General features: G+C 39.0%; 1 long non-coding RNA gene across 1 annotated transcript in view; it reads right to left on the reverse strand.

Annotated features, from left to right (window-relative positions):
- LOC138923898 (uncharacterized) overlaps window positions 1–12,763 on the reverse strand; it is a 37,438-nt gene extending 24,675 nt beyond the window's left edge. Inside the window, exons 1-2 of the long non-coding RNA XR_011438183.1 lie at window positions 12,632–12,763; window positions 12,318–12,472 (exon numbers count right to left, since the gene is read on the reverse strand). This is a non-coding gene — a long non-coding RNA (uncharacterized lncRNA). The remainder of the gene's footprint in view (window positions 1–12,317; window positions 12,473–12,631) is intronic.
- Between the last annotated feature and the right edge of the window lie 327 nt (window positions 12,764–13,090).

Raw genomic sequence — 13,090 nt, forward strand, 5'->3', positions numbered from 1 at the left:
CATTGCATTGGGTCTCTGAGATCTCCTCTTGAGGAATTATATAAAAGTCACATAAGAATGCTGATTATTGATTTAGAACATTTCTCACCTCTGATTCACTCAGTGTATTAAATACAACTTGAAACACTTTACCAGAATTTTCTATAACTTAAATTCAACCACAAACATACAATGGCTTCTTTGAGGCCTCTATATTAAATGCAGCAAATTATTACCTTGTATTTGAAAATCAAGTGATCAACTTTTTCCAAATTAGATTTCTTTATAATATACAGTAACCATACTCTGTCCAAGTATCTTCTGTGTGGGTGATTGGCTTTGCAGTCTAGGATATTACTGTTGAAAATGTATTTTTTTTAAATAAGATGTTTTCACTGTTAGTCAAAGAACAAGGCATTCTTTGTGTCCCTTGCCATCCCAGATATAGTCAAATCTAAGCTGTCTCTGTAAGGTTGAAAATCATTTTAATTATATGTCTATATTCCTGTTGGAAAACAATCTACCTTATTTAATACTCTTGTTTTCCTATTCTCATTTCATGCCCTAGGCCCCCAGGCAATCACAGCATTGGCTCTTACATTTGAAAAACAAGTTTAGTAAGATTAGATTTGATTCTCCTTGGTGGAAATGTTGGTTCACTGTAATATTGTATTTATGTTATTCAGAGCACATAAAGAAAGTAAAGAAGCCTAAGAAACAAAGGCTCCAAGAAGTTACTTAATTCTAAACAAATGAAAAAGCTAAGTTAGCCAGTAGCATATTGAAAGATCTAAAAAACAAAGGAGAATATAACAATAAATAAACCACCTCCAGACCCCAGCCTTGGACGCCATCAAGTATTAGAAGAAAAAAAAGCTTAAGATCAAATGCGCAAAAGTGGAAAAGGGCAAAACTACATAGATGAAACTTTCAAATAACTCAGTGGCCCCTATTATCTCTCTCCCCAAGGGCAGAAGGGCCATTACTACAGTTATGGGACAGTGAAATATTCTCCCCATTGCGGAACTGAGCCAATCTCCTCTCTTACAGGTGATGACAGCAAGGGCAAGTACACTAAGTGAATCAGGGAAGGAAATGGCTGGCAGGGATGTCTGCAGACAAGGCGTGAAAGAGCTGTTCTCTGGGTTTTACCAGGGCAATCACATTAAGGGAAGAGAACCTTTCAATCAACTAGGAAGAAAAGGTTATTATCCTGAAAGTCCTCTTTTGTCACCTGGTTACAATTAAACATCATGGGTTAAGATGAAGAAGGAAACTAGCATTTGAACATCCCAGTGGTCTATGCACCTTGATGGGTACTTGGTTCATGTGATCTCGTTTCATGGTATAATAAATGCTGTGACTTAGATCTTTCCTCATTACACTGGTGAGAATAAAGCAGAGAAGCTGAGTAGCTTGCCCACAATCACTCTATTAGTAAGTAATAAGATGGGATTCAATCCTGGGTCTGTGTGACTTCAAAGCATGTGCTCTTCCCACGCATTTGGGACAATTTGCCTCCCGACAAACAGGTGCCCTCCTTCTCGCCTCTCTTCTCAGATGTATAAGCTCATTCTCCTCTCCCTTACGTGAGGCAGGAATTCTCCTTCAAACTGGACTATCCTTGCTTCCCCTCAAAGAGAGACTCCTCTTTAATCAATTGTTTTCCTCGAACGTCTTCAGGAAATCCCATCTACAAAAACACTGGACTGGGAACCAACAAAGTCAGGACAAAATCCTTTTAAAATGTGCTTTTTGTAATGGAGGGAACAGACATTATTTTTATTTGTAATACAAATGAATCCTAGTAGTTTGGGTTTAGGTCTACTCTAGTTTACCTCTCAAAATGGTACCTGTGTACCCAAGTGTCACTGATGGCCTAGAATGCCTAGACTGCAGGCCTCCTTGGTAGATGCTGCTCCGCAAGGATCTCTGCATCTGGGGATGGCAATGTGGAACTGGACACTGAGCAATTCTCAAGTTCTTTCCTTTACTTTCTCATTTGCCTTCACATCAGACTTTACTAAAGAGGTAAGGGAAAATTAAAGTGAGTATGGGGTAAGAAACTTGAAACTGCATACTAAATATAACTTTTCTAACAGTCCAGAGGCCAACCAGACACAATCCACAGCAGAATTTACTTTTTTCCACATAGTAGTTCCACCATAGTTTGCACAATTCAGGATGCCTCCTTTGCAGCTACTAAGGTATGTGAGGGGCTGGCCTGCAAGGAGAGTTACATGGACAGTGTTTATGGATATTTCATCCAGCTTGTAAAGAGGCATGATGTATTCTTGCCACAGAACACTTTCTTTAGAGACAGAACTTCTCTGCCCTTCAGAGTTAGTGTCTCTCTCTTGGTCTGCAATTGGACAACCCCTTCTAGCTTTCTTTCATAGAGGATAACAGTCAATTTATTTTTTTAGAAATTCAGTATTACTCAACCTTGTAAAACACTCAGCCTTCTGAGAATATTTGTGACTTTTGTGTGCTGCCTATATACACATGTTTAAAACTGTGCTTGGAATCTTAATTTATACTTTACTGTATAAATGATACCTTGTTATGGTAAAGGTTAAAAGCAAAATTCTCCTGAAGTCAGTACATGAAGGATTACAGCTTTCCATAAGACTGGGAAACAAGGGAAGATGGACCTTAAATGGTTAAGCCTAGTGTGCAGTGACCAATAAGAAGAGATATAAAAGAGAGAAGAAAAGCTCTCAGGACAGTAAAATTGACTGTGTCCTGAATGCAATAGCAATTAAAGAATGTTTATTTAACCAGTTCCCTTTGTTCTGATTTCATGTTCATCAAGTAAGCTTCAGGTTATAATTTGACATCTCATGTTCATGTATCCACAGAAAGAGAATGGATTGGTTATAGACTATAGTTCTCTGGCTAATGTGACAACTATATTTTCCATTACAAATCAATAAATTGTCACTCAATTTTGGATATCAACATTATGAGCTTGGTTTCCATGAAATTGTCACTGAGAAACGCATTCATTCTCATGAGTCAACTAAAGCTTCAGGACTTCAAGCCTAGACAAGCTCAGGGCCAGATCATCTACTGTAATAAATTCACCAAAATAAAGCCCCCTCACAGGGTTCTGTGGGGTGTCTAAAAAGACAGCTGCTGGCTTGGCCCTAACAACACACCTCTCACAGATTGGGTCTGTCTTCACATTTCTATTTCTTCCATGCACCAGTGTTAATTTTCATTAATTTTTGGCATCCTAATCAGCCTTATGCATAGGAATTTGCCACAAGCAGAATATATTCTTCACATTTAATTGGGGGAAAAACACACTTTTCTTGTTTTCTCATCCCACTTATGTCAATTGTCACTTTCAGCAAGAAAAATGTAAAGAAGGGAAAGTCAATAATCATTACCTTCCCCTCACCACCAAGAACACAAAGCTAATACATAAGAAACATCACTTAAAAAATATTCTAGATTGGAGATCACTGCTGGACTTGAGGAGCTGGCTGTGTGAGCATTTGCACCACCTTTTTTCTCCACGAACAAAGGAGGAGATTTATGCTGCCAGAAACACCCTGTGGAACGGAGCTGAGGCTGTTGATTTGTGACAGAGAAGAGGAGACTGAGACTCCAGGCAGGTCCTGCACAACACCCTGTCTCCTTTGGCACAGCCACAACAAAGAACAGGAAGCCTGAGTCCATACCAGGGACATTTGAGAACCATGTCCAAAGTCACCAGGTCTGGAAAGGAAAAGTTAGATTAGCTGTCCTCAAACTCAATTCCAAGTCTGCAATTCCACACCTGTATGGAATATTGAATCCAGGTATACAATCTAGCACATTTGTCTGCAAGGAAGAATTTCTATTGATTCATTTACTCCACACTGTTACTTGGGAGATGTGACATCAGCATCATGGTGGAGTGAGCTCTTACCTTAGACTCTCCCCCATAAGATACAATGAAATGTACATTCATAAAACAACAGAGGACATTCACACAACACAATAGACATCTGAGAGACCCAGAGGCCACACGTCTGAAGGTGGAGGTGCTGGACCCCCTGAGAGGAAGTGGAAGGAGGTAAGAGGATCTCCTCTCCCTCACCCTGGCAGCAACCCATGCACAGCTCTGAGAAAAGAGGGGGAAAGGGCAGGTTTCTGTGGGAAGGCCTTCACTCTCCAAGTTCCCTCACAGCCCATGGGAAAGCTCCACACAGGGGGCCAAGCTATTGCAGGAGTGTCTTCGTCAAGCCAGTACCCCTGGAGAGCAGATAGCAAGGGCAGAGCAAGAACATACCTGGGATCAAGCATGCAAAAGAAAGCACCCCTCCCCTACAAAGCGCTCCATCTCAGGTAGTTGACCAGAGTACCCATGCATACGTTAGAAAAGTAGCAGTTGTGAGCAAGTGAGCTGGCAACTGCAGACAGGTCCTGTCAGCATAGATTCCAAAGGACACACACAGATGCCAGAGATCACAGCAGGCTCAGAATACACAGCTCCTGACCCCTCTCCCCAAGTGACAGCAGTTGGAATCTGTGACCAGATACTATCACTATGCACATGCACAAATCCACAACATCAAACAATATGAAGAAATACATTATTACTCAAGACCAGAAGGAAAATGACAAGCACCCACAAATCAATCCTGAAGGTGCAGAAATTTACAATCTAAATGACAGAGAATTCAAAATAGCTATCATAAAAAAAAACAACAAGTTACAGAAAATTCAGATAGATGGTTTAATGAAATCAGGAACAATATTAATGAACAGAGGGAATTCTTCACAAGAGATAGAAACTAAAAAGAAAAATCAATCAGAAATGTTGGAGATGAAAAACACAATGGATGAGATAAAGAAAAATCTGGACTCCCTGAATAACAGAGCTGATATTACGGGGGATAAAATTAGCAGTCTGGAGGACAGAAATACAGAAATGCTTCACATGGAGGAGAGAAAACTAAGATTAAAACGAAATGAAGAAATATCTGACTCAATTAGGAAAGGCAACATAAGGATTATAGGTATTCTACAGGGAGAAGAGGGGGGGAATGGAGCAGAAAGCTTGCTCAAAGAAATAATAGGTGAGGGGCTGGCCCAGTGGCACAGCAGTTAAGTTCGCACGTTCCACTTTGGCGGCCAGGAGTTCGCTGGTTTGGATCCCAGGTGCGGACATGCCACTGCTTGGCAAGCCATGCTGTGGTAGGTGTCCCACATATAAAGTAGAGGAAGATGGGCACAGATGTTAGCTCAGGGCCAGTCTTCCTCAGCAAAAAGAGGAGGATTGGCAGCAGATGTCAGCTCAGGGCTAATCTTCCTCCAAAAACAAAAATAGTAGTAATAATAGGTGAGAACTTCCCAAGCCTGGGGAAAGAGCTAGAAATTCCAGTAAAAGAAGCTACTAGAACTCCTAATTATATCAACATAAAAAGATCTTCTGCAAGGCAGATAGTAGTAAAACTGGCAAAAGTCAATGACAGAAAAAATATTAAGGGCAGCAAGGTAGAAGAAAATAACTTGCAAAGGAACCCCTATTAGACTTTCTGTGGATTTCTCAGCAGAAACCTAACAGACTAGGAAAGAGAGGGATGATATATTCAAAATTCTGAAAGACAAAAACTTTCAGCCAAGAATACTCTATCTAGTGAAAATATCCTTCAGATACGTTGGAGAAATAAAAACATCCCCAGATAAACAAAAGCTAAGGGAGTTCATTGGCACAAGACTCCCTCTACAAGAAATGATCAAGAAGGCCCTCATACCTGAAATTAAAAAAAGAGTTTACAAAGCCTTGAGCAAGGAGATAAATAGGCAGACAAAATCAGAAAATTGCTGCTCTCTGTCAGAACAGGTTAGCAAACACTTAATTATAATATTAAAGATAAGGGGAATGAAAATATCAAAAATAACTATAATCTTGTCATTTTAACCACAAACTCACAACACAACATGGAATAAGTTGTGACAACAATAACTTAGAATGGTAAGAAGAAAGAGATGGAATTGGCTTAGACAAAGGAAATGAGAGGCTATCAGAAAATGGACAATCTCATCTATGAGATTTTTTAATACAAACTTCATGGTAACCACTAAACAAATAATCAGAACAGAGACACAAATGGTAAATAAAGAGAAAACTGAGAAAGCCATCATAGAGAGCCACCAAACTGAATTGGTAGTCTGAAATACATGGGAAAGGGACACTCCACCAAGAAGACATAACACTATAAATATGTATGCACCCAACACAGGAGCACCAAAGTACATACGGCAACTATTAATAAACCTAAAAGTAGATACTAACAACAACACAATAATAGTATGGGACCTTAATACCCCACTTACATCAATGGATAGATCATCCAGATAGAAAGTTAACAAAGAAATAGTGGAACAAAATGAAAGACTAGACCAGATGGACTTAATAGATACACATAGAATGCTCCATTCAAAAACAGCAGAATACACATTCTTCTCAAGTGCACACAGAATATTATCAAAGATAGACCATATGTCAGGATACAAGGCAGGTCTCAATAAATTTAAGAAGATTGAAGTCATAACCAGCGTCTTTTCTGACCCTAAGGCTATAAAACTAGAAATCAACTACAAGAAAAAAACTGGGAAAGGGACAAAGATGTGGAGACTAAATAACATGCTACTGAACAACCAATGGATTGTTGAAGAAATTAAAGGAGAAATCAAAAAATATCTGGAGACAAATGAAAATGAAAATACACCATACAAACTCATATGAGATGCAGCAAAACTGGTCCTAAGAGGGAAATTCATAGCAATTCAGGCCCACCTTAACAAACAAGAAAAATCTCAAAAAGAAATCTTAAACTACACCTGACAGAATTAGAAAAAGAACAAAGTCAAAACTTAGCAGAAGGAGGAAAATAATAAAAATTAGAGCAGAAGTAAAAGAAATTCAAACCAAAAAAAAAAAAAAAAAAATAGGAGAAAGGATCAATGAAACTAAGAGCTGCTTCTTTGAGAAGATAAACAAAATTGACAAGCCATTAGCCAGACTCACTAAGAAAAAAAGAGAGAAGAGTCAAATAAATAAAATTAGAAATGAAAGAGAAGAAATTACAATGGATACCACAGAAATACAAAGGATTATAAGAGAATGCTATGAAAAACTATGTGCCAGCAAACTGGACAATCTAGAAGAAATGGGTAAATTCTTAGACTCATAAACCTCCCAAAACTAAATAAACAAGAAATAAAGAATCTGAATAAACAAATCACAAGAGATTGAAACAGTAATCAAAAACTTCCCAAAAAATAAAGTCCAGGACCAGATGGCTTCTCTGGTGAATTCTACCAAACACTCAAAGAAGATTTAGTACCTATCCTTCTCAAACTATTCCAAAAAGTTGGAAAACAGAACACTTCCTGGCAGATTTTATGAGGCCGACATCTCCTTGATTCCAAAGGCAGACAAGGACAACACAAAAGAGGAAAACTACAGGCCAATATCACTGATGAAGATAGACGCAGAAATCCACAACAAAATATTGGCAAACCAAATAGAAAATAAACCAACATACGGATAAAAAGAACAGATTAGTGGTTACCAGATGGGAAGGGGGTTGGGGGGTGGGCATAAGAGGTAAAGGGGCACATTTATATGGTGACTGACAAATAATAATGTACAGCTGAAATTTCACAATGTTATAAACTATTATGACCTCAACAAAATTTTTAAAAAATATTGCAGACATACAGCCTTGTTCCAATTTATTATACATGTTTACTTTCACCATTTTTGATAAGGAAATACAAGATTTTTGTCTTGTGCAATTTTTCTCTGTCTTGAATATCTGAAGGCAGACAGATTTGCAAATCCATCAGCAAGGTAGGATACTGTAAAAATATTTTATTCATGTTTGCCCATGTTACCTAGAGAGTTGTTTGCTTTTCCTACTGTTTCTAGGGGAAAGTGAGAGCTCTACTTTACAGGACTACCGCAAACAATAGTAATGTAATTTCATGACAGCCAACATGAAGAAGCACTTCTCTATCAGTTCCCAGATGTATTTTGAATTAAATCAACAGATATTTATTGAGTCCCTAATATGCACGCTTAGAACAGAGGAATCCCCAAATTTATATGCAAGAAAGTGTTATATTTGAAGTAGGTTTTATGTGTTCATTTGAAATTGTGCTGAGACAGAGACACGTGGGGATCTTCATTTGTTCTCATGTTGCTACCATAAAAAGGTGTGTTTTTTTCTGTGAAAAATGAAATAAGATCTATAAGACTCAGTTCTAACTACATTATGGGTGAAAGAGAATCAAAATTTAACTTGAATATCAGCCACAGAAGTCCTATGTATAGTCCTATTGATCATTAATAACCTTTGAAACTAGTTAATCAAGGGATGGCTGCTGAAATATCACCATATAAACCACCCTAAGCCAATTCATTAATAATATCTTGATGAAAAGGGAGGGAAAAAAGTGTTACACAAATAATAAATGGTATCTGTAACAAAAGCGTACAATTTCTTGCGTGCTGGCCTGGTGGCAGAGTAGTTAAGTTCACGTGCTCTACTTTGGCAGCCTGGGGTTCACAGTTTTGGATCCCAGGTGCAGACCTACACACCGCTCATCGAGCCATGCTGTGGCAGTGTCCCACATACGAAAAACAGAGGAAGATTGGTAGTGGATGTTAGCTCAGGGACAATCTTCCTCAAAAAAAAGTGTATAATTTCTTACCTCTTATATTAGCTCTTTCAAAATTTATTTTTGTGTTTATTGTTTCTATAATGTAGGGGATGATGTATCTTTTGAATGGGTAGGGAGACTGAGGAAACATAAAGTCCTCGGTGTCCTGGAAAATGTGCATTTTCAGGATGCCTTTGGGCAAAGAGTGATAGTGATCTCTGACTAGAAGATACAATTTTGCAAGTATAGTCTATGCCAAGAGTTACACTGTCTCTTTCCCACCAGTGACTATAAAGTTCCTCTGAGAATGAAAGATGCAATGTAGCTGATTAGAAACAATATTGAAAGTCCCACACAGTTAATTTTGGTGGTTTAGATACATTTTTCTTTGTTTTCTTCTTCTTTCTTTCTTTCATGTAGCATTTTTAATCTCCCTTCATCAACTTCATCTCAACTTCTATTTATCCACCCTTTTTCATAAAGTCTTTCAATAATTCCAGTATAAACAGAACTAGCTTCTCTAGTCTCTGCAGTTTAATATATAGTGGACGTTTGCCATTAGCCATTCTACTTCTTAAGAGCACTCTAACATCCTTCTAGGGAATGATTTCCCCTCTTTCTGTATGGTCGTAGTTGAAGAGTAATTGTAGGTGCCTGCCCCGTCAGGTTCCCATCTCTAAGTCCAGCCAGAGGGTGGGCAAGTGACCTACCATCAGCCTATTGAATGTTCTCCTCTACATTTTGAGTCTGAGCAAGTGAGGCAAGAACAAAACGAATGATTCACAGTCATATACAGCAGCGTCAACATAACAGCAGAATCCTGACCGCACTGTTCCAGCCATGATATGGTGGCTGTACTTCCTGCTTCTATGCTCTTCACAGCTTCCTGGAAGCCTCCCCATTCCCAAGCCTGCTCCCCTACCTAGCCTCCAACTGATTCTGAGAGCCTCTGATATATTTTGAAACAACTTCAGTTTTTGCTTAATTTAGCCAATGGACTTCTGTTGCTTACAACCAATATCCCTTACTAACACACTGTATAAGTCAGTACTCGGTTATATATTTTGCCATAATTTCTGTGCTTTAATTTTGTCTCCCCAACAGCATTTTAAGTTACAGAGTTAATATTCACTAAATGCTGAAAATCTCAGGATAATAGAAAACACAAACTGAAGCAGACTTTAAAAATAAAGGTATCGATGAAGAAACAGACACTATTGCTAAAGTAACTTGCTATAGGTCACTTTCTTAGTGGAATCAGGACTCGAACAAGAATTACATGCTCTGCTGTTTATTACTGTTTCCACCAGAACAGGTTCCCTTCTTGTTCATTAGGTGATTTTTTTGGAAAACATTAAGATTAAACTATGAATCATATTCTCAGATATTATTCAAAGAGAATATAATATGCATTCAAACAAGGAGCTCTAAGAGCAGTTATAGAGCACTCTAACAAAACAATAGAACTGCATCCGTCATCTTAGGATGTCATCCCGCAGAGCTAATGGAACACAGGAAATAATTCCCAAGAATGTGCCAAAGAAAGTAATTTCCCATAAGAACCCAAGGAAATATACTGCTATAACGATCACTGCAATAACTGATATACTATTCATAAGCCTTCATTTATCATGAGCTTTATAGAGTTATTTCCATACTGAACAGAAATTTTTCTCTCAGTTTCTTCCATGAGACAGCTCCAATACCTAATGTTCCACGATTAACTAAAAGGTATCATGTTGGATTCAGAGTGACTATTTGCATAAGTGTCGAAGGAAGAAGTTTAAGGACTGTGCTGAGAGGTTTCTAATTCACATTAGAGAAGAACTAGGCACATTGCTGCAAGAGGTTTGAGCACATGTCCCTCTCGGTCTGTGCATTCTTTAACATGGTTGTGGAAGAAGCGGGCTCTAATGAGTGACAGCGCATACCAGTCCTGCCAGAGATTTCCATCTCTGGAGTATAAAGATAAGTCCAAGAGGAAAGTTTTCCTGTTCTGGAGTTTAAATCATAAATATCAAAGAATAGAACTTTTGGCTGCCATGCTTTCAATATTTTTCACACATTTTCTATATGCTAACAAATTAATTGTTTGTTCTCCTTTCTTTGGGCATGACTAATATGACCTATTTACAACAACACTGCAACCCATCATCTCAATCTTACAGCAAACAGATATATCATCTAGAATCTAGATGTCAGTTATAACTCCTTAATTACGTGCACCCCCATAATGGGTAAGAATTTAACCCTCTGCAGAGGTCTGCAGAGTTGAGATAAAAATGAATAAATGAATGAATTTTTTATAACTATCTTGATACAGTAGTAGCAATGAGGTCATAAGAAAACAAATACGTCTTAGTAGTTTCTTACCTCTGAGACCAGAATTTAGAATTATGTGCTACATGTGATCTAGTAATAGAATTAGGTTAACAAATCCAGAGCCTTCTACAAGGCAGCTAGGGCCAAGAAAATACTTGAAAATTTTTTTGAAGACAGCAAAGTTGCCATCAAAATATTTTGCCATGGCCTTCAGAGCCTTCTGTTACTTGACCTCTGCCACTATGCCAGAAGTATCTTCTATCGCCACCTGACTCACTAACCCAACTGCATCCACACTGACCTTCTTTCTCAATCTTACCTTGGGGCATCTTTGCCTCTGAGTTTGGAATGAGAGAGTGGCTCTTTCTCATCATGAAAGTTCTCAACCCAAAGAGGCTTCCCAGACCACCACAGCTAAAATAGCCTTCTACCCACTCCCATCTTCATAGTTACTGTCTACTTATTACTCCATTTGCTTCATAGCATTAACACCAACAAAACATTTCCCCACTTCTTTGTAACCAGTTTACTTATAGTTTGAACTCTTTGGAGGAACAAACATGAAATGGTTTTAATTTTTCCCCAGTCAGTGCGTTCAGCTTTGCTCTGTTCAGTTTTCCTCTCCTGCCTCTGAACACTAACTTAGGCAGCTCTCAAAGTGGTTGGGTCACTTTCAGTTATTAAAAATCCAGTCTAGATCATTTTTTTTTTTTTAGGAAGATTAGCCCTGAGCTAACATCTGCTGCCAATTCTCCCTTTTTTTTTTTTTTTTTTTTTGCCTTGCTGAGGAAGATTGGCCCTGAACTAACATCTGTGCCCATTTTCCTCTGTTTTATATGTGGGATGCCTGCCACAGCATGGCTTGATAAGCGGTGAGTAGGTCCTCACCTGGCATCCCAACCCTGGGCTGCTAAAGTGGAACATGCAAACTTAACCAGGTTGTGCCACTGGGCTGCTCCAGTCTGGATCATTTTTAACCTTTAGTCTCATTCTCTTTCTCAGGATGTTTCTTCCCAACATCCTCCTTCACACTTCCTCTCCATTTCTTCCAATATTAGGGTTTCTGGAATTGGGGATGAAAAGGAAAAAAATATGAAAGATAGCCAACATCTTATGTAACTGGCTGCCTGCCAGGGGTTCTCTCTTGGTCATTGAGACTTCTCTGAGTAACAATACATGGCCTTTGCTGTTCACCTTGCAGCAAGCCTCCAACTGCTGGTCCTTCAGAAAACCCTGAGGGATCTCTGACAGACAATCTCACGCTGACTAGCTTCTTCCAAACTTCCCACAGCAGCTTAGCAGTCACCTTAGCAGTCCCCACAAAGCTCTTGGTATCAAGACCTACTTACCAACTGAGGTACCAGGGGCCAGTTCAGGGCCAGTGACAGTTTGTAGTGTCTATTTGAACTGGAACATTCTCATATATTTGCCGTGCAAAGGTTCAAGGACAGGCCACACCCTCTCTCTCTCTTCTGCCGTTTGTTTCCAATTTTTTTTCCTCTGTCTTAAAATGGCATGGAGACAGATCAGCAAGGACATGTATAAGCAGAAGATCCAATAAAAAACAAGATGCAGTCTCGCTTTCTGGCTGATACCCCCGATCTCTAAGGATGGCTCTCTTGCAGCTCCCCTCTCTTGGCTTTGGGGGTTAACAAACACTCACGTGACTTTCAGGAGATACCTCCGTAGCTCCACCAATAGAGGAGACGCAAATACCAAGCCATCTCACTTTAGGAGGCTGATTCTCTCTCTCTCTCTCCTCTCTAATTCCCTCTCAGAGAGACTGCACAGGAATGAAGAAAGGGGAGCTGGCCTGACTTCTGGGAGAATTACTTAAGCAACCACAAGCCTTGAGGGGATGTCTGTCTCCAATTCTTTGCTGTTGACTTTAGAATCCAGAGCACTCAACGCATTCTTTAACCTCAGATTTGGCTTCTAGCCATCAATTTAGAAGCAACAAAAAAAGGTCTCTTTTACTTACTGTCCTGTATTACGTTTTATTTTACTTATGTCTGTTTATTTATTAGCACCTCCCACCAGAGCAAATGTTTAAAGACAGCAAGGAAGTCTTAATTCACAATCATATCCCCAGCCTCTAGTTTAGGGCTTGGCACATGAGGCA

Source organism: Equus caballus, chromosome 4 (assembly GCF_041296265.1).
Source record: "Equus caballus isolate H_3958 breed thoroughbred chromosome 4, TB-T2T, whole genome shotgun sequence".
NCBI lineage: Eukaryota > Metazoa > Chordata > Mammalia > Perissodactyla > Equidae > Equus > Equus caballus.